Source organism: Oncorhynchus mykiss, chromosome 13, assembly GCF_013265735.2.
Source record: "Oncorhynchus mykiss isolate Arlee chromosome 13, USDA_OmykA_1.1, whole genome shotgun sequence".
NCBI classification, from domain to species: domain Eukaryota; kingdom Metazoa; phylum Chordata; class Actinopteri; order Salmoniformes; family Salmonidae; genus Oncorhynchus; species Oncorhynchus mykiss.
Window position 1 is genome coordinate 17,953,866 of NC_048577.1, and position 24,953 is coordinate 17,978,818.

General features: G+C 42.8%; 1 long non-coding RNA gene across 2 annotated transcripts in view; it reads right to left on the minus strand.

The window, feature by feature from the left end:
- Positions 1–242: 242 nt before the first annotated feature.
- LOC118938547 overlaps positions 243–24,953 on the minus strand; it is a 31,646-nt gene continuing 6,935 nt past the window's right edge. The window contains exons 1-3 of one of the 2 annotated variants that reach the window (XR_005035758.1): positions 22,149–22,279; positions 20,593–20,701; positions 243–631 (exon numbers count right to left, since the gene is read on the minus strand). This is a non-coding gene — a long non-coding RNA (uncharacterized LOC118938547). Of the gene's footprint in view, positions 632–20,592; positions 20,702–22,148; positions 22,280–24,953 lie in introns of those variants that run through there. The other variant, XR_005035759.1, reaches the window with a different exon arrangement.

Here is a 24,953-nt window from a genome sequence, read left to right on the forward strand (position 1 = left end):
GATGTGTATTTAATTTACTATCCGGATAAGAAAGTGTCTGATCACAGAAAATGATGCATCATTTTTTTTTAAGTACCAGAATATAGGATCAGAATATAAATACATTTCACTGTTAGTTATACCTTCCAGAGCTTGAACTGTAAAACAATAACTCGAAAAGTTGTTTACGATCTGTTTATTCTGTTATGTTTAAAACTGACAAGAGAATTTGTGAAGACGACAACCTTTCATTTCAGTCTGGTTTATTTATTTACCTTCGACAACAGAAAACATTCCGGAATGTTTAATTCAAGAGTGTTTACTCATTAGAACATTTTTAATAAGTAATAATCTCCAGTATCTTTACAAAGTCTATTTCTCATTACGATGAAATAGACTTTGTGATGATTCCGTAGATTACGCCATGGGCCTTCATCGCCTTCAGAGGCCTACAACAGCAAGTAGTACTTAGTATTACTTAGTGTGTTAAGCCTCTGAGATGCAGTGACCTACAGTATGGTCTGCCCTGTAGATAATCATGGCATTCTGCAATTAATAGACCGCAGACAGGGTGTAGGCCAGGATGGTCCACCATGTAAACAGGCTGTTCTGGTCCTGCATCTTCTGGTGACCTGCTGCATCTTCTGGTGACCTATTGAAAACAGTGCAATAATGATATAGCAAATTAAGATGCGTGGAGTGTGCCTTTCGTTTTGATAGCATAACAAAGTAGCCTACACTCCATGTGCCTTTATTGTTGCTTGAAGGGGTAAGGGGGTGGGCTCTAGATGATTACATCAGTCAATCAGGGCTGTATATGTAAATATATTCAAATGTGTATTCCCACGCCCACACAGGCTCAGGGAAATAAATGACAAAAAAATATAGATCGAATTTCTTTAAAAAAAACAACCACAGTTATTTATTAGACATAAAGTGATTATTTAAAATGTAAATTAAAAAGACTGTATGGGGACATTAAGAGTGAATGATGTATCAGGATTAGGCTTGCAAAATTCAGGGAACTTTCAATAAATTTCCTGGTTTTCATGAAATCCCTGTTGGAAGTTCCCGGAATCCCTGTTGGAAGTTCCCGGAATCAGGAGGGAATACTGTAAGCAAGAAATCCGGAACCCTCCAACCAGGTATTCTGGAAAACCAGGAAATTTATTGAAACCCTAATCAGGTCCAATAACAAAAAGTCATAAAGTCAAAAGTCTCATCCTTCTTCTGTTCTCTCTTCTTGTTCTGAGGCCTGGTCTTGAAAGATGTAGGCTATCAGGTTCAATGACAAAAGTTAGTGTCTTTTCCATTTCCTTGTTCTCTATTCTTGTCTGAGGCTTTGCCTTGTTCCCTTGTTCCAGTTCTGCAACGCTCTTGTTCTCTGTTCTTGTTCTGACTGAGCCCATGTCTTGCTTCCCATTCGTCTCCCGCAGGTTCCCTGTCTCTCGTTTCTAATTTAATTCAGAGCAGAGTCTGCGAACAGCAGGTGTTCTCCCTTTATCTGCCACCTACAGAGGTGGATCTACATCTTTGGACTGTTATCTCTGATTGCTCTGGTCTAATGTTTATCTTAGGGATGAGTAATGGCCGCCCCCCAAGGTCTTCTAAAAACATTACTGGGATTCTGGGAAAATGGTTCAATGCATATTTCAATTCAACACTTCCACGGACAGCATGAAAATGTAGGAATTGTTCAGGAATCCTAATCCTGGATATATCCTCGTTGGGGTTTGTGGTGTTGTTATTTGTACGCCTTGTTTCTTTTCCAGGGTGTTGGGAATCAAAAGCACAACAGGGGACGAGAGTACAAAAACCAAGCCGGATCCTCTCCTTTCTATTGGACACTGTATTTCACTACACTCGCATTAACATCTGCTAACCATGTGTATGTGACCCATACAATTTGATTTGATTTGAAGTAAAACATTGATTTTTTTTTTAAATGATCCATTCGTCCTTCAACTTCAACCACCAACCGGAATCTAAAACTAGAGCTGTCGCCATGTGATCCATGTGAAATGGAGAGAGGTGTGAATCACACTCCTCTGTCTTACAGAGATGAGTGGATTAGAGTGAAATATGTTTCCTTGAGCTTCGCAAAATGTCCTGACCCCCGTGCTGGTCGGCTATAAGCATTACCCATGATTCATCTTCAACAATCACCGAGAAATGAGCCTCATACCTCATGGAAAATGCGTTTAATTACAATAATACAATGCGGCTTTACTTGAAATTGCTGGAACTGCCTCCAGACGTATGTTTGCCATAGCCATAACTTAATGAAAGACGAATGCAAATATTGAATTCATGTCATTGGGTTCATTATAGTAATATATCTCCAATATGTGTTGTTGAAAGGCACGAAACTGTTTGGCCGCGTATCCATGGGAACTCTGATTAAGCACGTCCAGCGGAATTACGGAGATCTAAGTCATGATTAAAGCTTCATCAATTGCATAAAGGTGACGAAGGTGTCATTATGTATTCTATGACCAGCACATGGTGATGAGACTTTTAAAGTCAGAGTTCTCCGATTGGTTTTACTGAGATAAGATGATTCGTAGGCTTGATACTTGAGACTTGTACGCACTTTATGTGACAATCAGCGTTTTTGGGACTTCGTGACCTTTCTGGAGATCTAAACATACTTGTGAATGACAAGTGCATCAATTACTCCCGAGTGTGCTTTGTTCCCTCATTAGAGAGTTCAATCTTAGGAAAAGGGTTCCAAAATTGTTGTTTGTCTGTACCCATAGGAGAACCCTTTTTAGCTTCTACCTGGAACAAAATAGGGTTCTTTAAAGGGTTCTCCTACGGGGACAGCTGAAGAACCCTTGCAGGTTCTAGACAGCACCTTTTTCTCTAAGAGTGTGGAGGAGAATCCAGACTGTCCTAAGATCGACGCCAAGAAGTCAGACAACATTGAATGACTTGGAAATTTTCACATCTGAAAATACAGCAAAAGCATAAATCTTCCAAGAAATATGCCATTTCTATGTCTATCGATTTAGATTCCGGAGCTATAACATTTACAATGCCACTGTCCAAGGACTTGCTATTTGAAAAACGGGTTTCAAATGCACATGAAATCATTCAAAATCTACCTCTATTTTGAGACATCCTTTGAGACATCCTAACTCGGAAATTAGGAGCTATCACAAACCCCTCGTCATTACTCCACGTTATCATGCCTTCCTGGGTGAATGTGTATAACATCAGCAAAAAAAAAAAAAAAAAAAACTTATTGTCAGGGTAGAGAGGGAAAGTTTCCTTTGGGAAGGCTCATAAATAACCTTGGGCTCTCATTGACAGCTTGTTACTCACTCTTTATTAGCAAAGGGAGACCGTAAATCATTGCCTTGAAAATTATTAGCTCCACATATGAGGTACTGTGCATGTGCATGTCAGCAATGAAGGAGAGGGAGAGGAGAAAGAGAAAGAGAGAGAGAGAGAGAGAAAGAGAGAGAAAAAGAAAGAGAAAAAGCAAGAGAGAGAGCGAGAGAGAGAGAGAGAGAAGGAAGGAAGGAAGGAAGGAAGGAAGGAAGGAAGGAAGGAAGGAAGGAAGGAAGGAAGGAAGGAAGGAAGGAAGGAAGGAAGGAAGGAAGGAAGGAAGGAAGGAAGGAAGGAAAAGAAAGGGAAGGGGGAAAGAAGGGGAGCGGGAGAAGGAGCAAAAAAGAGAGAGAGGCGAGAGAAGCAATATTCAAGTCCCAAGTAAATTATACATTATCTCCCACCTCTCCAGTAGCACACTGTTTGCCGTTGCTGAATCAACTAGATGACTCTCTGACAACCAAAAAGGCAAAGAAACCCAGGCAAACACTGCGGCATTATGTTAACACTCTCCATCAGGTAAATCTACTTGAATATTAGTTAAATCTACTTTGATATTCAGGGAGTGTAGTTGAAAGAGACTTCATGAGAAAGGTCATTTGGGGTGACCTGAAGGATTTGTATAGTTTTTAAGACCACAGCCAGAATAATTTTAAAACTCTGGACCTTAGTTTTAGGCTACAAGGCCAGCAACTAGAGCTTTTCCTGGTCTATTCACATGCTGGAATTCACAACCTCCTGTCCTTGGTCCTAACTAACTGTACAAAAACTTTATTACACCCCAAGTAGACTTCTTATGACATGGCTTTGTACTCACAGAAAAATTAAAAGACTATCCCCCTTCCTAGACAGTCTGGAGGCCTGTGTACTGTAAGTACTCTAATACGCTGTAATTTAGGGCTTTGAAAGCCTCCCCACTTCTTCTTCTCCCCTGGAGTCCTGTAGCTAGCCCTATTTCTAGCCTTCATCAAAGCATGTCAAGGAAGCTCTGACATCGGGCCGAGCACCAATCTCCAGGCTATCTTCCCAGCAATGATAGCTGTTTTTTGGGGGTGGCAGTTTTTAAGGCGCTGTAGGTATTAATGGGAGTCACATCTTGTTTCCACGTGACCCTGTCTTTATCTGAAGGCTTATTTCGTTTATGTCATTCTCACCGGTTACTGTCAGAGCAGTTAAGTTCCAACCTTAATACTGCTAACTATTGATTTCCCGTGTGGTACAAGGAGAAGCATACACCACCGTTTGACTTGACTCTGCTGTATACAGTGCCTTGCGAAAGTATTCGGCCCCCTTGAACTTTGCGACCTTTTGCCACATTTCAGGCTTCAAACATAAAGATATAAAACTGTATTTTTTTGTGAAGAATCAACAACAAGTGGGACACAATCATGAAGTGGAACGACATTTATTGGATATTTCAAACTTTTTTAACAAATCAAAAACTGAAAAATTGGGCGTGCAAAATTATTCAGCCCCCTTAAGTTAATACTTTGTAGCGCCACCTTTTGCTGCGATTACAGCTGTAAGTCGCTTGGGGTATGTCTCTATCAGTTTTGCACATTGAGAGACTGACATTTTTTCCCATTCCTCCTTGCAAAACAGCTCGAGCTCAGTGAGGTTGGATGGAGAGCATTTGTGAACAGCAGTTTTCAGTTCTTTCCACAGATTCTCGATTGGATTCAGGTCTGGACTTTGACTTGGCCATTCTAACACCTGGATATGTTTATTTTTGAACCATTCCATTGTAGATTTTGCTTTATGTTTTGGATCATTGTCTTGTTGGAAGACAAATCTCCGTCCCAGTCTCAGGTCTTTTGCAGACTCCATCAGGTTTTCTTCCAGAATGGTCCTGTATTTGGCTCCATCCATCTTCCCATCAATTTTAACCATCTTCCCTGTCCCTGCTGAAGAAAAGCAGGCCCAAACCATGATGCTGCCACCACCATGTTTGACAGTGGGGATGGTGTGTTCAGGGTGATGAGCTGTGTTGCTTTTACACCAAACATAACGTTTTGCATTGTTACCAAAAAGTTCAATTTTGGTTTCATCTGACCAGAGCACCTTCTTCCACATGTTTGGTGTGTCTCCCAGGTGGCTTGTGGCAAACCTTAAACGACACTTTTTATGGATATCTTTAAGAAATGGCTTTCTTCTTGCCACTCTTCCATAAAGGCCAGATTTGTGCAATATACGACTGATTGTTGTCCTATGGACAGAGTCTCCCACCTCAACTGTAGATCTCTGCAGTTCATCCAGAGTGATCATGGGCCTCTTGGCTGCATCTCTGATCAGTCTTCTCCTTGTATGAGCTGAAAGTTTAGAGGGACGGCCAGGTCTTGGTAGATTTACAGTGGTCTGATACTCCTTCCATTTCAATATTATCGCTTGCACAGTGCTCCTTGGGATGTTTAAAGCTTGGGAAATCTTTTTGTATCCAAATCCGGCTTTAAACTTCTTCACAACAGTATCTCGGACCTGCCTGGTGTGTTCCTTGTTCTTCATGATGATCTCTGCGCTTTTAACGGACCTCTGAGACTATCACAGTGCAGGTGCATTTATACGGAGACTTGATTACACACAGGTGGATTGTATTTATCATCATTAGTCATTTAGGTCAACATTGGATCATTCAGAGATCCTCACTGAACTTCTGGAGAGAGTTTGCTGCACTGAAAGTAAAGGGGCTGAATAATTTTGCACCCCCAATTTTTCAGTTTTTGATTTGTTAAAAAAGTTTGAAATATCCAATAAATGTCGTTCCACTTCATGATTGTGTCCCACTTGTTGTTGATTCTTCACAAAAAAAATACAGTTTTATATCTTTATGTTTGAAGCCTGAAATGTGGCAAAAGGTCGCAAAGTTCAAGGGGGCCGAATACTTTCGCAAGGCACTGTAAGTGTAGCCTCAAATTTTGGGGGGTTTTGAAATTAGGGACTAGAAAATAACAATTAGTGATGGGGATTCCGGCTCTTTTCAGTGAGCTGGCTCGTTCGGCTCAGCTCACCAAAAAGAGACGGATCTTTTGGCTCCCAAGCGGCTCGCAAAAAAAACATGTTTTGTATTTTTTCAAGTCAAACAGTTTGCGATAGTTTGACTATGATTGGTGTTAAAACAATTCTAATTAAATTATTCAACTAAATCATACTCTACCTTAACCACAAAGTATTTAAAAATGCATTGGTTTGTTAGGAACAGGAATGCTATTAAACTATTAAACATGGCGCAGCAGGAAGCCTAGTAGTTAGAGCGTTGGACTAGTAACCGAAAGGTTGCAAGATTGAACCCCCGAGCTGACAAGGTAAAAATCTGTCGTTCTGCCCCTGAATAAGGCAGTTAACCCACTATTCCTTGGCCGTCATTGAAAATAAGAATGTGTTCTTAACTGACTTGCCTAGTTAAATAAATAATTGAATTTAAAGTTTAACTTTTGAATGTAAATAAACAAAGTGCATATAAATGTAACAATTCAAAACGAATACAATCTGAACAACATAATAATAGAATATTGCACCATATCAAAGAAAAATAAATAACAATGTGCAAAACTGCAGCATCCCACTTAAAACATTAAACTGGTCCCTCTTTTCTCTCTCTCTTCTTTATTGCCATGTTATAACCAGCAGCACACAGCAATTCTGACCATATTTTGCTTTAATGAGAGATTTGCATTCGGAAATGCAAGCTGCCTCACTTTCGAGGGGCTGATGCGGTTTCTTCTCTCAGTAATTATTTGTCCCGTTTTCGAGAAGAACCTCTCAGAGGGAGCGGATGTGGCCACTATGGCAGAGTCTCCCTGTCATGACATTAGTAAGCCGTGGATAGACAGAGGCCTTGTTCTTCCACCAGCTCAGAGGATCTGCAGATCTTTGGAGGAGGGGATCCTCCAATTAGGATCGGACCTCCATTATGACATCTGCTGAGGGATTCCTTCGTGTTGCATCCCCAGTTGCTCTCTCGTCAAACAGAATCCAAACAGCAGACGTTTGTGACACTACTGCTGGTGCTTCTGCTCCATCTGATCCCTCTTCTTCCTGTTGCCCTGGTGCCTGAGCCAGCTGACTGCTGGGGCTGTCCCTCCCTGCTGCTGAGGTTATTCTTTGAAGAGCCTCATCAATCGCTCTGGCATCACTGAAGGCTAACTTCTTAAACCTGGGGTCAAGTACAGCGGTTTCTGATCGCACGTGACTCTATTCTGTTCTGTGGAACTTTCTGTCCATTGATGAACATAGGGTGTCCATCAACTCTGTCACATGTATTGTGGTTACATTTGCTTCTCTCTGGCGGCTGGCTGTGATTTGCTGCAGACCCTTACACAGGAGTATCATTTTTGAGGCTTTCACATAGCTGAAAAGAGAGAACCGTAACTTATTAGTTCAGGTTCATGTTTTGTCTACTGACACTACATTCTCATCTACTGCTCATATACATATATAATACTGGATTAAATAAGGATGTAGTAATAACTGCTTACTGTACTTCTCTCCACTGATCTCCACAGTGACCTGCTCAAAGGGTTCCAGGACTCTGAACACCTCCTCCACCTCCTCCCATTCCTCTTGGGTCAGAGCATCAACAGGTGCATTGACAATGTCCAGGGTAGAGAGGATGGCATCCTTAGACTCAAGAAACCGCTTCAACATATAAAATGTTGAATTCCACCTTGTAGTGCAGTCTTGTTTAGGCCTCAGCTCAGGCATCCCCATCTGGCGTTGTGTACGTAGACTTTAGTTTTTCAGCACCTGCTGTGCTCCTGTGGAAATATTCCACAGCTGCTTTCACTTTGTCCACAGTCAGCTTCATCACCTTCAGAGCATCTCTTACAATCCGGTTGATTGTGTGGGAAAGACATGAATGATGGGTCCATTTTAAAATGATCATGGCTTTGGTTATGTTAGCTGCATTGTCGCTAACACAACAGACCACTTTACTTGCCATTCTATGGACACTCTCAACAGTCCCTCTGCCAAGGTCTCTGAGGTGTGTCTGTCGCTGAACTCAAAGCAGTCCAGAAGACAGCTAGACATCCAAACATCTTCAATGGAGTGACATGTAACCGACATGTAAGAAGTGGTTACCCTTGATGTCCAGCAGTCAGTGGTAAGGCAAACTGCAGTAGCTTTTTGGACTCTTTCCCGCACTGAAGCCTGTGTGCTCTCATACAGTTGTGGAATAAGTGATTTTGAAAGGGTTTACTTGCTTGTAAATGGGTACATTGGCTCTAGACTATTGCTATAATTTCTAAAACCTCTGTCCTCCACGATGGAAAATGGCTGGAAATTGGTGGCAAACATTTTAGCCAACGCAATATCAATTTGGCCTTGTTTTGTTACAGACATAGACTTTGGCATAAACTGGTCCATAGAAGACTGCGTTGCCGTGGGTAGGCCTACTTGAGTGAGTGGATACATCTCCACGTGTGGAGGTGCTGGCTCCACCACTATCACTAGCAGGGCCGTAGTTTCTCGAAGCTCCGCTACAGCTAGCTTCACAGTTGGGTGCACAGTTCGCATATGCCGGTGTAGGTTGTGAGTAGAACCGGCTTTATATGAGATTTTGTTTTGGAAAGTTCTACACTGTGCTCTAACATTGCCTACTATTAAAATGCATCCAAAAGCTACTGTGCTTCCGCTGTTGTTTTCACAGCTGTCCTTCCTCTCTCTCCTCGGCTGCTAACTGTGTGACTGTAAGTGAGTTGGCTCGGCCCTCCCTCACGCGTCTTTGGTTCATTGGTTGACACTGCTTGTCTGATTGACAGAAACAACAGGTGAGGCTGTTAGTCTGAGCAGACAGTCAGAACGAATGTGTGTGCGCTTGAGCATTTAGGCCTATATTATTTTATTCATGTTTTCATTCTTTGAATTAGTTAATTCTATTCATTTAAATGTTTTGATTATACATATCTTATTTTTTTTATATTTTTATAAATCGTTTCGGTTCTTCTGATATGCGAGCCGGCTCCCAACATTCACCTTCATGAGCCGACTCGTTCGCGAACGACCCATCACTAATAACACTGCATTTAGCAATGAAGCTCATGTGTGAGCTAGTTAGCTTTACAATGCAATGATATATGTCCTCAGTCTCATCATATTGTGTTCAACAAGCTGGAATTTCTTTTGACAGGTCCCCCAACATTGATTCTCTCTGCACAAGTGATTATTCAGGAATTGTAACATTGATGCTAATAGTATTTAACATGCACCTACATAAATAGTAGCTTATAGATGGATTAAAAGCGGCACACATTTTTTTTTTAAACCCTCTTGGGGACTGCATGAGTTCCTGTAAAAGAAAATGAAATGCTCTTCTCACATACAAGTACAAGATGAACAGCTATCCTGACACCTCTTAAGACTTTGTCTTCTGCTAAGGTAGAGTATTTAAGAAGAAATAATGACTACAGATCTAAAATGAATCCTCACAGGAGGGAGCTAGGTCACTCTTCTCTTCTCTACATACCCACTCTTGGATGGCTGCACTGGTTGCTAACACGCAGTTTGCCTCCATATGCTTATACTAATGAGGCCAGACTAAAGTCTGCGCGGTTTATTTGGAGTGGTCCAGCTGCTTTATAATAAGGTGCTTGTGTTTGCGCATGCTAATGTACCTAGTGTTAATAAGCTAATCTAGAAACTCACCGACGCTTCATCTTATTCTCTCAAAATTGACTCTGAGGTCCATGTTGGCAAGCGACTACCTTAAAATGCAAATATAGAATGAGAAAGATTTGGCGGCCATTTTGAACTCCATATTGGTTTATATCCCAGTCTTTTTGAGAGGTGTAACGGTCAGTTAGGGCTGGCACAATTAATCGTGTTATGAATGAAGACCATCCCTAAAAAAAAACATTTATACTGTATGTATAATTTTTATGTGGAACAAACAGCTGACTGAAGGTCAGGACAGTCGGGCATTCATGCGATTGAGTCCGTTGCCACGGTAACATGGACTCATTACAAAGTGATTGAGATTAAACATTGTCGCTTGTTGCTGAAACAAGCAAGGTGTTGTAGCAAACAAGTCTTTGGTTGCCTAGGCAACGCCTCCCTGCAGCAGCAGCACATGCAGTCAGGAGCAGAAGAAAGGAGAAAATGTGTTTTGTTATTCAAACAATAGTAACAGTGACCGCGGTCATTTGGTTGACTAGTAAAATCCCGTGGCTGTCACAGCCTTATGGTCAGTTAGCACGAAATTCAACATCGCTAATAGAAAAACAAGGGATGGTACAAATGTCATGCAAAGAAGGGTGTGTATTCAAGAAGGATGTGTATTCCCAAATGAATCAGCTGGTATGCAGAATTAAACCAATTGTATTGTTTTCGTCTTTAGCATTAGTTTGCTGACGCTGTTCCTGTCTCGTTCCATGTCTGTTCTTTATTAAATGTTTTACTCCCCGTACCTGCTTTGTCTCTCCAGCGTCAATTCCATGTGACAGAATGCAGAAGCCAATCACACGAAGCATCAGGGGGTACTGGCGTTCCGGTTGGTATGGTGGCATCGGCTCTGGGTCGCCACCGATGAAACCGGGAGTACATAGCCTGCTCGTCGGGGTTCCACGCCCTAGCTGGCTCGAGAGGTTTCCTTGCCCCGGTTGGCTCGGATGGCGCCCATCCCACGTCAGGCCTCAGCCGGATCATCAGGTCTTGTTCGCCTAGCCAGTCCAGGAGTTTTTTTGGTGTTTTGTTTGTTTTGTTGGTGACGTCGGGGTGGATCCTCCGGCTGATGGAACCGGAGGTGCCTAAGCCAGCCCGTCGAGCTTTCACGCCCTGGCTGGCTCGAGAGGTTTCCTTGCCTCGGTTGGCTCAGCGGCTTCCCATCACACCTCACACTCCACCGGATCTTCGGGCTCCCTCTCTGCAGCGGGAACGACAGGCGTCTTGCCTCAGCCAAATCGTCAGGCTTCAATGCCTCCGGCGGCTCCCCGGGCTCTCACTCTTCTGCCAGTTCGTTGGGCTTCCACGCCCCAACCGGCTTGCACAGCGCCCATGTCTCGCCCGGTTCGCCCAGGTGGGACGCCGAGTGGCGCCCCCAAGAGGGAGGGGGTACTGCCACGTCTGCTCCCGCTCTTCCCCTCCCTGGCGCTTCGAGGGCGCTAGGCTGTCCTGCATCACGCACTCTTTCCATCCATTAAGCACACCTGCCTTCCCTCGTCACGTGCATCAGCGATAATGGACTCACCTGGACTCACTCATCACCTGTTATTACCTCCCCTATATTTGTCGGTTCCCCAGCTCTGTTTCCCGCTTCTGCATTGATCGTTTTTTGTCTTTGTTTTCTTGTATGCTGACGCTGTTCCTGTCTCATTCCATGTCCGTTCCTTATTCAATGTTTGACTCCCCGTACCTGCTTCGTCTCTCCAGCGTCAACTCATGTGACAGTAAGTCCCAAAATCCGCAAGAAATACAACATTTCTGCAAAAAGTCTAAATAATCTATCTGAAATAAATGAGTTAAACGATTGATCTTATCAGCTCAGATGTTTCCCACTGGGCACACACTGGTTGAATCATTTTTGTGTCCACGTCATTTCATTTCAATTAAATGACGTTGAACCAACGTGGAATGGACATTGAATTGACATCTGTGCCCAGTGGGTTGTCTGTGTAATAGTCCAAAGGAAAGTGGCGAAGAAAAATGTAAAATACTCATCCAAACTTTAGTCCTTAGAAGCAATACCACAGAGGAAACATTTCTTAAAAATCAATACAATATCCCTTAAGCAAGTATTTGTGAATGTAGGCTTTTAAACTATAAACAGTTTTCTATTTTTCCTTCTTCAGTGGGTTTAAATAGTTTTCTAGTTTGCATGTAACTTTTAATGAACTATGGGGTAGACAGTAACTGTCACACCCTGGCCTTAGTTCTCTTTGTTTTCTCTATTATTTTGGTCGGGTCAGGGTGTGACATGGGCGATTTATGTGTTTTGTCTGGTCTAGGGGTTTTTGTATGTTTATGGGGCTGTTTCCTTTCTAGGTAGTTTGTATGTCGATGGTTGCCTGGATTGGTTCTCAATTAGAGGCAGCTGTCTATCATTGTCTCTGATTGGGAACCATATTTAGGCAGCCATATTCTGTGGGTATTTTGTGGGTGATTGTCTTCTGTCTTTGTGCCATTGCACCAGATAGGACTGTTTCGGTTTTCACATTTGTTGTTTTGTATTTTGTAGTGTACTCGGTTATCATCTATATTAAACATGTTGAACACTAACCACGCTGCATTTTGGTCCTCCTCTCCTTCAGCGGAAGAAAGCCGCCACAGTAAAATACTGAAGCGAACATGCTGAATTCAATTTGATCATACACAAATGTGTTTGCCATCCTACATTTGGTTGGTAGACCCTGAAAATAAGATATTTAACTGAATAACGAGGTGTGAGTAAATTGATAAAGGATACAGTGAGGTGAATACGATTAATAGGAAACGTGAGAGAATTAAAACAAACTTTTAACAACCCCAATTAACTACAGTACAAGAGCTGACCTTCTGACAAAAAAAATATGAAATAAGAAAGAGGTTTTATTGTCACATAGTAGTATGGTGCCCCTGGACCAGAATATGGTTTAGTGTACTTGCTCAAGGACACAGATTTCTCACCTTGACGGCTCAGGTATTCAAACCAGGAACCATTCAATAACTGGCCCAATGCGCTAACCGCTAGGCTACCTGCCACCCATTAAATGTGGTCCATCTCCAAATTTAACATTAAGTGTATATTAACTGTATGTTCAATACGCTCTCTCCATTTATCAATGTGTGAATAACTACTTAATAAAAGCATTTTGGCCATATTGCAAAACTAAAACCTGCCACCGGGCCCAATAGCTTTAAGCTGATACAAGACTTGACGTGAGAACCATTGACAGAATGTACTGATTTACGCACACTCATTAAAAAAAATCCATATTTAATCATTCATAAAACAGTTGGCCCTCTCCTGTCCTGCCGATAGCAGTCAAAGTGCCATTGCCTCAGCCAATGTATGGAACATAAACACGTCATAAATCACAGGTTTTACTGTACTGTAGCTGACCCTTCTCTGTTTTTTATTGAGGTGGTTAAAGTCGATCTATGAGTTGCATATTGCACTGTTCTTAAAGACGTCATCCTATAAGCCATGTTATGACCTTGTACTGCAGTATGGCTTGACCAATCAGATGTGTTGACCAATCAGAAAGGGCCTGTATGGGTTACTTTACGTCATGGGAGGGTGTCCGCCGAGGTGCGGCATTAGACAGTTCAGTTTGACAGTGGGACCGCTCAGAGACATTAATGGCATTAGCGTACTGCATGTCTCCTAGTGGCTTGTGGGTAGCAACGGGAGGTCACTATGGATAGTAAATCATGTTAATACATCACTAGGAGTAATTCATTCAACTTTGAACTAATTGTGAATGGCATTTAGTGTCAGCAATATGTGGTGTAAAGCAGGGTATGACATGTGTTCCTCACAATGACAGTGATTTCAGATGGTAAGGATTCTCAAGGCCTCTCTGTGGGTTAGAATAGGTTTGTTGTTACAGACGTTTCAGTGACCTTGACATGGCACCACGCTTTAACTGTGAAATCGAAAAACTTTAAACTGAACGTTGACCTTGTGAACCAGCTGTCAATTAAAACACTTTCTAGAAAGTTGGATTTGAGTCATTCCTAATCGACAACAAACTATTCTCAAAGTGGAATACCCCTTTTATTTTCATCCCCCGGTGTTATACTCTGTTGGTTTTCACTTGTTTTCCGAGCCAAATCCATGTAACTACATTACTCTGACAACAATTGTATTGACATTTCACAGCGTACCATACGATAAAGTGATTTAAAAGTAGTACCGTAAGCATGTTTCAGTCCCTTCTCCGATTGGTGGAAAAAAGGCAAATACAGCAGGTTGTTCAGGTGATGAAATAAAAAAGGCTGAATCGGGAATAATCTGGCCAAATTGGAACCAAAGTTGCAACCTTTGGTTCTTAGGGGAAAGACAGAGGAAAACAGTCTGTTTTCCAGTACATGATAATATACAGTATCTTATAAAAAAGTACCATGACTTCTTCATGAGCCTGTTCTTTCAAAACTACAATCTACTAACCCACATTGTCTGTGTGTGATGAAATAAATGTGTGTGTCCATGAACCCACATTACAGTTAAGCGAGGGAGCTATGTAGAGGTCAGTCCTTCATTTTCACGCTCTCTCCATTCCTGTACATTACACCCCCCCCCTCCAAATGAAGGCAAAACTTATCTCGGGGGAACCCTTATATTCCCAATGATTAGTGGTTCTCCATTTCATGTGCCCTGATCCACTGCAGATACTCAGATTCTCTATAATGTAATTGTGCACCGCCTCTCTTTACTCCTCAATCCGTTCCAATCTCCGTGTTTTATTACAGCTCATGAAAGCCAATCCTGGCTAATATTCACAGGGCTTTTCACCTCCGCCATGTGCCTGATTGTGGTATGAAACCTTGACATGTGTGGCCATGAGGTCTGGAAATACTCCCTCTGTGGCTTGAAGTGTAATCACCACACTGACACTGTACCCCCAGCAGTCCTGTGTGTGTGTGTGTGTGTGTGTGTGTGTGTGTGTGTGTGTGTGTGTGTGTGTGTGTGTGTGTGCGCCTGCGTGCTTGCGTGCGTGTGTGTGTGTGTATGTAGTTACATTAGCCACTAATCGGTATCTAGAGATGTCTGAATGACTATTTTCTGCAGGTATAGTGTATTTGGCTGCAAAACCATGTGTGTTTGCAATTTGCTACATTTCTGCAGCCTCCCCCATTGAGAATATGCTATGCAGTTTTTTTCTCATCCGCCCCCAAGAAATTCCATTGTCTCATTAGCAACATAATGAAAACTCTGTCTGCATGGTGCCCCATCGGATTTATCCTTCTTTGATAGGTCGGTCATTTAGACTGCTCTTTGTATGTAATGCCTACAACAGCTATTGTGCTTCATGCAAATAGCAGCGTGGGTCGTGAATTATACATGATTTCATTTCATTGATTTCCAGATTGATTCAGCAACACAAAGGAAATGACTGTCAGAGTAAGAGATGAACTGCCACCACTGATGTGTAAGCTCAATACATTGCTGTTTGCTTTTGTCATTGGGATTGTTAATGGGACATAATAGCTCGATCCCATTGTCTTTACACAATGAAGAGGAGACCACAGAAATCTACTGTGTTAAAGTTGTGGCAGGAGAACTAACATGTGTGATAAGTTTGTTGGGGTGACATAAGCGAATTGATGATATTTGTAATGCTTAAACAAATGTAAGTTTGACTTCCCAGAGAGAGAGAGAGAGAGAGAGAGAGAGAGAGAGAGAGAGAGAGAGAGAGAGAGAGAGAGAGAGAGAGAGAGAGAGAGAGAGAGAGAGAGGAGAACAGTTTGTTTGCATCTGACTGTACTGTTTTTCTGTTATTTATGGGATCTGAATGTTGACTGTTCCCTGTGAACCACAGCAGATGCGAGAGTGCATCATAAGTACCACTCCAGTACCTGAGTAGTCTAACATGAAAACAATGGTCACAAAACAACCGAAGAGCAAGAGGGCAAATATCACTATAAGACAAATACATGAGCACTTGTATCAACCTTCATCCCACGCATAAGGCTACAATATATTGGCAATATTGTGACTAGAGTGCTAATGCATAAATTTAGTCTAAATGCTTATCAACATAAACACCTGTTATGAGTGGGACCAGCTCCTCAAAAATATTTCTGGCACCAATTTGCCTCCATATCCCCTGGGGAAGCCACTGATATCAGGCCTCATTATCGGACCTCTGACCCTTTTCTGAGGAGATGAATCAGAGTGCGAGGGAGTGTGGGTGACCCCCATTCCCCCGGCTGCCGTTTTACCAACGCCACAGCTGACGCTTCAGCATCAGCACTTGCTAATGTGATTTCACTGCATTGCAGCTGGAAGTATTGCTATGCACACAATGACAGGGGAAAATGAGGGCATTTTCAAATTGCCATGTAGGATGAGGAGGCGCCGTGTTCTAGTCAGCGAAATGTGTCAAGTTCATATCAAATCAGCAGTGCTGTTGGGTGCAGATGATTAGGGAATATTCTCACTTTCTACCTGGTAGAAAAGGGAATGTACAGCCGGGTTAGGATGAATAACACCTCAGATACCAGTAGTCCTTTCCTGCAGTCAGATGACCTAGCGGCCTCATTGGTGTCGTTTTATTCATATCTTTCATCATTTCATAATTACTTATTCTCATTTTTTTTTTGTTTTCTATGACAAACTGTTTGGTTATATTTCAGTATTCTGTGATGTATATAAAGTGTAATATTGGGATGTATACTAAACACTAACGTTTTACTCTATATCTGACATCTTTTTTTTAAGCCCATAACCATTTGTGTGAGGTGTATTCTTTTGCTTCAAAGTAGATTTGTTTTAGACTACCAAGAAACACTCTGTGTGACCCTGATTTTGCCGACTGCGGTAAAAAGGTTCTATGAACTTTGGTATTGTAGTCTACCTAGTAACCATGCAATGTTGGTTGGCATAGAACATTTTAACCTGTGACAAGATACTGCGACCTCCGTTTGCATTATTGCTTACATAAAACATAGACAATGTCGTCTATGGGTTATTAAAGCATCATATGCACAGTATTGTCAAGAGGACATATTGCCTTAAGCTCTACAAGCCATTAAATATCGGAACTAAAGTTACTGCCACAATAGCTGCTGTTAGGTATCGTACAGGGTGCAGTTTTCCCAATATAATGACAAATTCTCTCACATTATACAAGCGAGTCTTACTCCAGACCACATGGCAGCCCATTAATTCTCCCACCATTGAATTGCTCGACCGTCTTCATCTGAACATGTTACTACAGCCCCAATTTTCAACCAAGTGACTCGGGGCTATTAGCGAAAATTACACAGTTTACGCAACTATAGCCAACTGCTGATAAAAACTTGGAACCTGCCTGTGAAAATTGTCATTTCTTTTCCCCATTACCCCTCCAGCGTTTTATCAACCCGACCCGAGCACTGGCGGCGCTCCTAAACCGTTTCCATAAAACATCTGCACGAAGAAACAACGCAATTATGGAAGCCATCTGGAACAATAACGGGAGGAGAAGGGATATGATTAACACTAACGCAAACAGATGGCAAAGTGTTAGATTGCTGTTCCACAAGCACATAATAGAGGCAACCTTAAGTCCAATTACGGATGGTTGCAGGGGAGTCTGTCGTTGCTGACGCCGACCGCCGTCGAGACAGGAGTCAAAGCCCTTTTTCATTGCGAGGCTTGAGCTTTCACTATTTCCGTTACGGAAATTGCAACGATACCACTAGAGACAATTGCAGACAGACAGGTGTTAGACAAAGGACGGGTTCAGTTGATATGATCATGAGAACAAGTGGGTGCACCAGGGGTTGGGCTGGAGTTAGAGAGCAGGACGGTGCGGTACTCAGCGGTGTAGGTTTATTCAAATGAGCTGTCAGTGTAGCTGGTCTTCTGATCGGTCTTCTCTACAAGGGGAGGGAAGGGAGTGACGGCGACTCATTTAGCGTTATGTCCCCAAGACAATGCCCTCATTTTGATTTGGAGCACTCAATTGCCTATAAGTGGTCTTTTATTTAGACCAAAATGTGCAAAGTCGGGGAGAGATTTCCCGACTTCACAACTGAAGAGATCATTTATTATTTGTTGTGTTTTAAGCTTTCGGAAATCTGGTTCGACTGTTTCAGTATTATTATATTCGCATTTGATTCTGGATCAAATCCCCTCTGCGAGAGCCTGAGAGTGGGATGGGAGGAGGAAAGGAGGATGGGGGGAAGATGGGAGGAATAGGAAGGATGGATGAGTGTTCTCTCCCTCCTCCCCTCTGTAGCAGGTTGTCTCGTCTCCCTGAAAACATAACCAGAGAATGTTGACACCTAATTGCCTCCAGCAGGACTAGCTTCATCAAGTGTGCGTGTGCGTGTGTGTGTGTGTGTGTGTGTGTGTGTGTGTGTGTGTGTGTGTGTGTGTGTGTGTGTGTGTGTGTGTGTGTGTGTGTGTGTGTGTGTGCGTGTGTGTGTGTGTGCGTGTGTGTGCGCTTCAGTGTGTGTATCTGCCTCATCAAGTTGATTTCTGCCAGGCATCTGTTCGCCGAGCGCACCACCAGCGATGAGCGATGACGAGAATCCACCCCAAATTATTTTCTCTATTCTCCCCCTCCTTGTTGCGTCCTGGGCCACATAAGTATGCCAATTGTGAGGTTTATTCAGAATCCTGGCCAGGAAAGTGTGTGTGTGTTTTGGCACAAACAGCTTTTTGGCCTTCAGCGAGTAACAGGCATACCAATGACCCTTAGAAGTCATACACATGCTCTGGTACTTTGGCGACTAGTAAGACTTTTTTCAACCTCCCGCTTTCAGCTGGATGTGTCAGTGTGTAGTTTGTACATTCATAATTAGCCATGAAATCCCTAGTTTGAAAGAGACTGTTTTCTGAAAGCTGTACGGACATTTTCCCTACATTTCTCCCCCATGCGGGCCAGCCCCCTTCCAATTTGAGTTCCAGTCAATGAGATTAAGTCCCTTGCCATTTGAGTGACAGCTAGCAAGAATCACACACAGCAGAGCGAGAGATGTGATGTAGTAGGCCATTTTCGGGGACCACTTTTGGCTCGTGGGCGCTACTTTCAGAACTACTGCCTAAAAAGTATAGAAAAGTACCGGAGAATCTCTTTAAACCATGTTTAGTATTAGTTTTTTAATCACATTTTTTTTTTCATCTTGGTAGAGAAAGATTATATTTACATATAACATCCCAGCAGGCAAAGCAGGTTAAAATTGTGTCATTATAAACAATGACGGCCATTTCAACCACTTTCACCCTATGGGTTACACGCATCAATGTCTTACAACCATATTAGGTATAAACTAAAACCTGGAAGCTATTGTAGTCATTGCGTCGCCTGAATACCAGGTTAAGCCATAGCTTAAGGGAGAAGGCGCAATATGTTGCATCTCCCTCCATCCGATGATGCATGGCTAATTACATTTTTAAAAGGTAATCCGTCCAAGTACTGGAGAGTCCCCCTTAGGAGCCGTGTATGAATCTGTTATCCACATGTCCCCTCACTCCTGAAGCCTGCAGAGTGTGCTGTGTGTGCTGGTGTGTGTTGTCCAGAGCACCACATGAATGACTGGGGTAGACAAAGAGTAAGCCAGCCAGAAAAGGTAAACCTTAAAGCCCACAGCCTATGATTTGTTGATGTTGAGTGTCTAGCTGTACTGGAGAATATGTCCTTTGTTCGTTGTTGTTCGTTTAACACTACTGATTTGAGCTGAACTGAGCTGAGCTGAGCTATACTGCGCCGGCATGGTTATGCATCCACCATGGTGGCTTGGACCATGCTGGAAAGGACAGTGTGAAAAGAAGATAAGCAAGCCATGCAGGTTGGTTCAGGGGAGCACGAGGGTATGAAAAGAGTAGAAATGTGTCACGGACCCCTCCGGGACTTTCATTACGAACACCTGTCCCCTATTCCCACTGATTAGTACTTGTATAAGTGTGCCCTTTGGTTTCCATTGGGCTGTCGATTATTGTTACAATGTCCGTTGGTGCGTGTGAGTACCTGTGCTGTGTGTTTTGGGCATTCGCGCCATTGTGGATTGTGCAGATGATTACGGGTCTCATCCCGTGTGTTAATCATTGGGCGCTTGTGTTATTTATTCGAGGTACTCCTCGATCTTATGTTTGGGTTTCTACCCTGTGTTTTGTTACGTGTTTGTTTGATCTTCGTCCTCGTGCCTTTACATATATGTGTTAATTCACACCATAATTTGGGCTTAACAAAAAAAAACTATTACGCATTCCTGCGCCTGTCTCCCGAATCATTTATGCCAGCGTGAATTAACACATACAGTATACGTACACTACATGAAATATAATGATAATAACAAGTTCTCTAATGGTGTAAAGGATTATTATAGAGAAAAATGATGTTTCACAATGGCGGTGTATTTCAGATGCACACAGTAGCTACATGGCATTTAAACGTGGCATTTCAAATCGGACACATATATAGTCGCGGCTACAGTATATATGAAATTGTTTTAATTTATCATTTATTTTCCCCGAGATGAATTGCGTTGCGCCTGCCAGGGTCGATGCACTTTCCCAGTTAATTTATGTGACAGTGCTATTCAGCGTTCATGCCTCCGATTGCGTCTCATATGACAAACATTGATTCAGCTCCAACTCAATTAGTTATTAAAGAGAAATAAAGAAGAGCTTCTCCATAGAGACGTAGTTATATTCACCTCTATCTGACTGGGGTTAAGCTTGATAGGAAAGATTGGTTTTCAGATGATTCATTCAACCACCGAAACGTGTCACCGGAGAGAGGATCTGCCACATCTCCAGTAACGCCTAAAGAACAGAGAGAGAGAGAGAGAAAGGAGGGAGAGAGAGAAAGTGCATGAGAGAGAGAGAGAAAGGGGGAGAGAGAGAGAGAGAGAGAGAGAAAGGGGGGGTGAGAGAGAGAGAGACAGAGAGAGAGAGAGAGAGAGAGAGAGACAGAGAGAGAGAGAGAGAGACAGAGAGAGAGAGAGAGAGAGAGAGAGAGAGAGAGAGAGAGAGAAAGAGAGAGAGAGAGAGAGAGAGAGAGACAGAGAGAGAGAGAGAGAGAGAGACAGAGAGAGAGAGAGAGAGAGAGAGAGAGAGAGAGAGAGAGAAAGAGAGAGAGAGAGACAGAGAGAGAGAGAGAGAGAGACATCAAAGTCCTATTAATGTATCCTTGGCATCAATTATTGACCAAAGTAGAAGCCACATTGTCTTAGATCAAAAACATCTGCAATCTCTTGTACACATCAAGAATATAAATATACATTCAACTCCAAACAGAAACATGTGGCAGGCGTGCAGGCGTCATAGGCGAGACGTTTCAAAACATAACATTGCCAACCCAAACCCTGGCATAGATTAGTTCTTACTTTACAGGTAAACAAAACCTAGGCAGATACAACCGCTGTGTTGGAAGCAGACAAGAGGGACTCAGCTATATGCCGACGTGAGGAGAGTGACAGGAGTTCAGGAGTTGAGGGTTTGCCTTTCATTTCCAGGTGTTAAATATAATTTGATTTCCGAGAACTGTTTACCTCTCTTCTAACCCTCTCTTCTCAGAGTTGCTTTGTCATTATTTTTTATTGAAAATAACATTTGCGATGATAATTACGTCATGAATTACAAGGCATCGTACATAGCTTATAAAGTGTCGTAAGATATTGCATTATGTCAAGGATGTTCATAGGGTCCCAGTGAACCTTCCTGTGTCCTTTTCGGTAAAGAGTGATTGGGCAATGCTAATTACCGAGCGATGACAAAACGTGCTTCTGTTTCATGCTGTTCTCAGTAGATACAGTGTTACCGACATGAGTTATCTAATGTCATGCAGGGCCTGAGCAGACTTAGACACACTGAACGATGTCTGTGTATATCTCCCCGGGAAAATGATCAGTCTATTTGAATGCATGAATTCAAGTCACTCTTTTGTTCTTCAATTTTGAACAAAGTATGGCTGGTCCCTGAGGTTGAAATTGCAGCACGACGACTTATTTCAACCAGATGTTCCCGCTGGGTTGAAATCACATTTTCCTTCTACAGTTCAATAACCTTGAAATATCTAGCTATCAATAGAAGGTATATGAAGAGCCACTCTCACAGGTTCCCAGAGTTATTGGTGTTTAAGAGAACATTTCTAAAGACATACCACAACTAGAAAAACATACAACTATTCAACTTTCCATTATCTCTTTTCCACTCATGGTGAAGCAGAACGTTCTTGTCCACTTTATCCGGCTCTCTTCTTCTAAATTACCTTCATTTGTTTTGCCTTGTACTTCCCCCAACCGGGATCATTTGTTTCTCCTCTACGTCTCTTCATTTTCTCTCTTTTCTCTCCTTGTTTATTTGCTCTTCAGGGCCACTAGCTGTTCAAAGGGACATCTTTCAGTTGGTCACCATATTCCTGTGTGTTCATTGGATGGATAGTCACTGTTGACAACCACCCCATGAGTTTTAAAAAAAATTGTAAAGAGGGAAAGACACAACCTACCTTTTGTAGCCCTGAACAATGAAGTGAGGCCCTTCACATTGCTTCGCCTGGCTTCAGAGGTTATTTTAAGAGGAGAGAGCAGCAGTGCTGGCAGATATTTCCAACGGCCCTAATAAATGAGCTATATCCACAAGCCAGCAGGGCCATAGGGGGAAAGAGGAGGGTGGGGGGGTAACTGCTTTTTCCACGAGCTCATGACACGAGGGGACGGAGGGGAGAGGCTATGATCAAGAAACTTAGTGGTCATATTGACTTGATCAATCACAGTGAGAGAACTTGCCAGTCTGCTTCTTTTCATATAAGCAGCAGCCTGAAATAACCCTGACTGTATCCCAAATGGCACCCTATTCCCTTTATCTCGCATCACTTTTGACCAAGGCCTATCTACAGTATACTAGGAAAGTATTCAGACCCCTTCACTTTTTTCCACATTTTGTTACGTTACAGCCTTATTCTAAAATGGATTCAATATTTTTTTCCCCCCTCCTCAATCTACACACACTATAACGCATAATGACAAAGCGAAAACAATTTTTTTTGAAATGAGGACAGAAGTCAAGGGGTCTGACTACTTTCTGAGTGCACTGTATGGCTCTGTTCAAAAGTATTGCACTACACAGTATATAGAATAGGCTGCCATTTGGTATATACCCACTGTATTTTTCATAAGACAGTTTGTTAAGGTTAGCCTTCACACATTGAACTCTTGTCTTCGATATGTCAATCTGTTATACAAAAAATTGTAGAGGGTGATGATTTTGTTAAAGTTTCTGCAGTAGATAGACTGTCTGCACACCACTCCACTTGTTGTTTTGCCTCTTGTCTGTCCATCAGTGAATGAGTAGTTGGAATTTTGAAACGCCTACAGTACCTCATACAGCACCTCTTCAGCTTATCAAAAAGCTCTCACGGTGAACACATTACATGAACATTCGTAGTCGTCTTCTCCCTGTAATGTTCTTCAAGGCTATTTATTTTTTTAAACAACTCTCTTTATTTCAGGAAACACACGTTCTGTTGATACCCTAATCTCCCATATCTCTTGGAGTCTTTCTCTCTCAGAAGAAGTTTTGGCTCAGTTCACAGGAGTAGACAACACTCCTCCTCCCTTCCCTGTGCCCCCCTCCTCTCCCCTATCACCCCCTCCCACCTCACCCTCACCCCCAGCCCCGTGTCTTATGAATTAAAGAGTGTGTGCATAGTAACACGTCTGTCATGTCAGCAGGGGAATCCTTCATCCCCCCACATCATTGAGACCTCACCACACACATTTGGCCAAGCTCCTCAAGGGAAAAAGTACAGGCCACTGCCCTTCCGACGCCGCTGCAGCCGCAGCCTCAGTCACATCACTACTGTGGTGGAACTCTTAGAGCCGTGTCCCTGAATACTGTAGGAGCGAGGGACTGTAACGTAGGGATAGGGACTGTGCTGTAGGGAGTAGGGACTGTACTGTAGGGATTAAGGACTGTACTGTAGGGAGTAGGGACTGTACTGTAGGGACTAGGGACTGTAATGTAGAGACTAGGGACTGTACTGTAGGGAGTTGGGACTGTACTGTAGGGAGTTGGGACTGTACTGTAGGGACTAGGGACTGTACTGTATGGAGAAGGGACTGTACTGTAGGGACTAGTAACTGTACTGTAGAGACTAGGGACTGTACTGTAGGGAGTTGGGACTGTACTGTAGGTAGTTGGGACTGTACTGTAGAGACTGTAGGGACTGTACTTTAGGGAGTATTGACTGTACTGTAGGGAGTATTGTATTGTAGGGAGTATTGTAGGGAGTATTGTAGGGAGTATTGACTGTACTGTAGGGAGTACGGACTGTACTGTAGGGAGTAGGGACTGTACTGTGGAGACTAGGGACTGTACTTTAGGGAGTAGGGACTGTACTTTGGGGAGTAGTCACTGTACTGTAGGGACTAGGGACTGTACTATAGGGAGCAATGACTGTAATGTAGGGATAAGCTCAGTCCCATGTAGCTCAATTGGTAGAGGATGGTGCTTGCAACGCCAGCGTTGTGGGTTTGACTCCCAAGGGGGACCAGTATGAATATGACCTCAATACTGTAAGTCGTTCTGGATAAGATTGTCTGTTACAATGGAAATGATTAGGGGCTGTACTGTAGAGACTGTACTGTAGAAAGTAGGAAATATACTGTAGGGACAGCAGATCACTTCCTACTCTGACTGTGTCACTGATGTGTGCACTACTGTAGCTGTTCACTTTGAATAATAAATGAAAGCTATGGAACTTTGATTCTTGGTTTGGAAAAAGCATGATGGAGTGGTTGCAATGGTCTCATGTCATACTGAAAGAACATGTCCAATACAGCTGTAAAAAGATGTACTGTACACAAGGTTTTCTCCTGAGGTGCTGACTTGCTGCACCCTCGACAACTACTGTGATTATTATTTGACCATGCTGGTGATTTATGAACATTTGAACATCTTGGCCATGTTCTGCTATAATCTCCACCCGGCACAGCCAGAAGAGGACTGGCCAAGGGGTCTGGAGGGCCACCCCTCATAGCCTGGTTCCTCTCTAGGTTTCTTCCTAGGTTTTGGC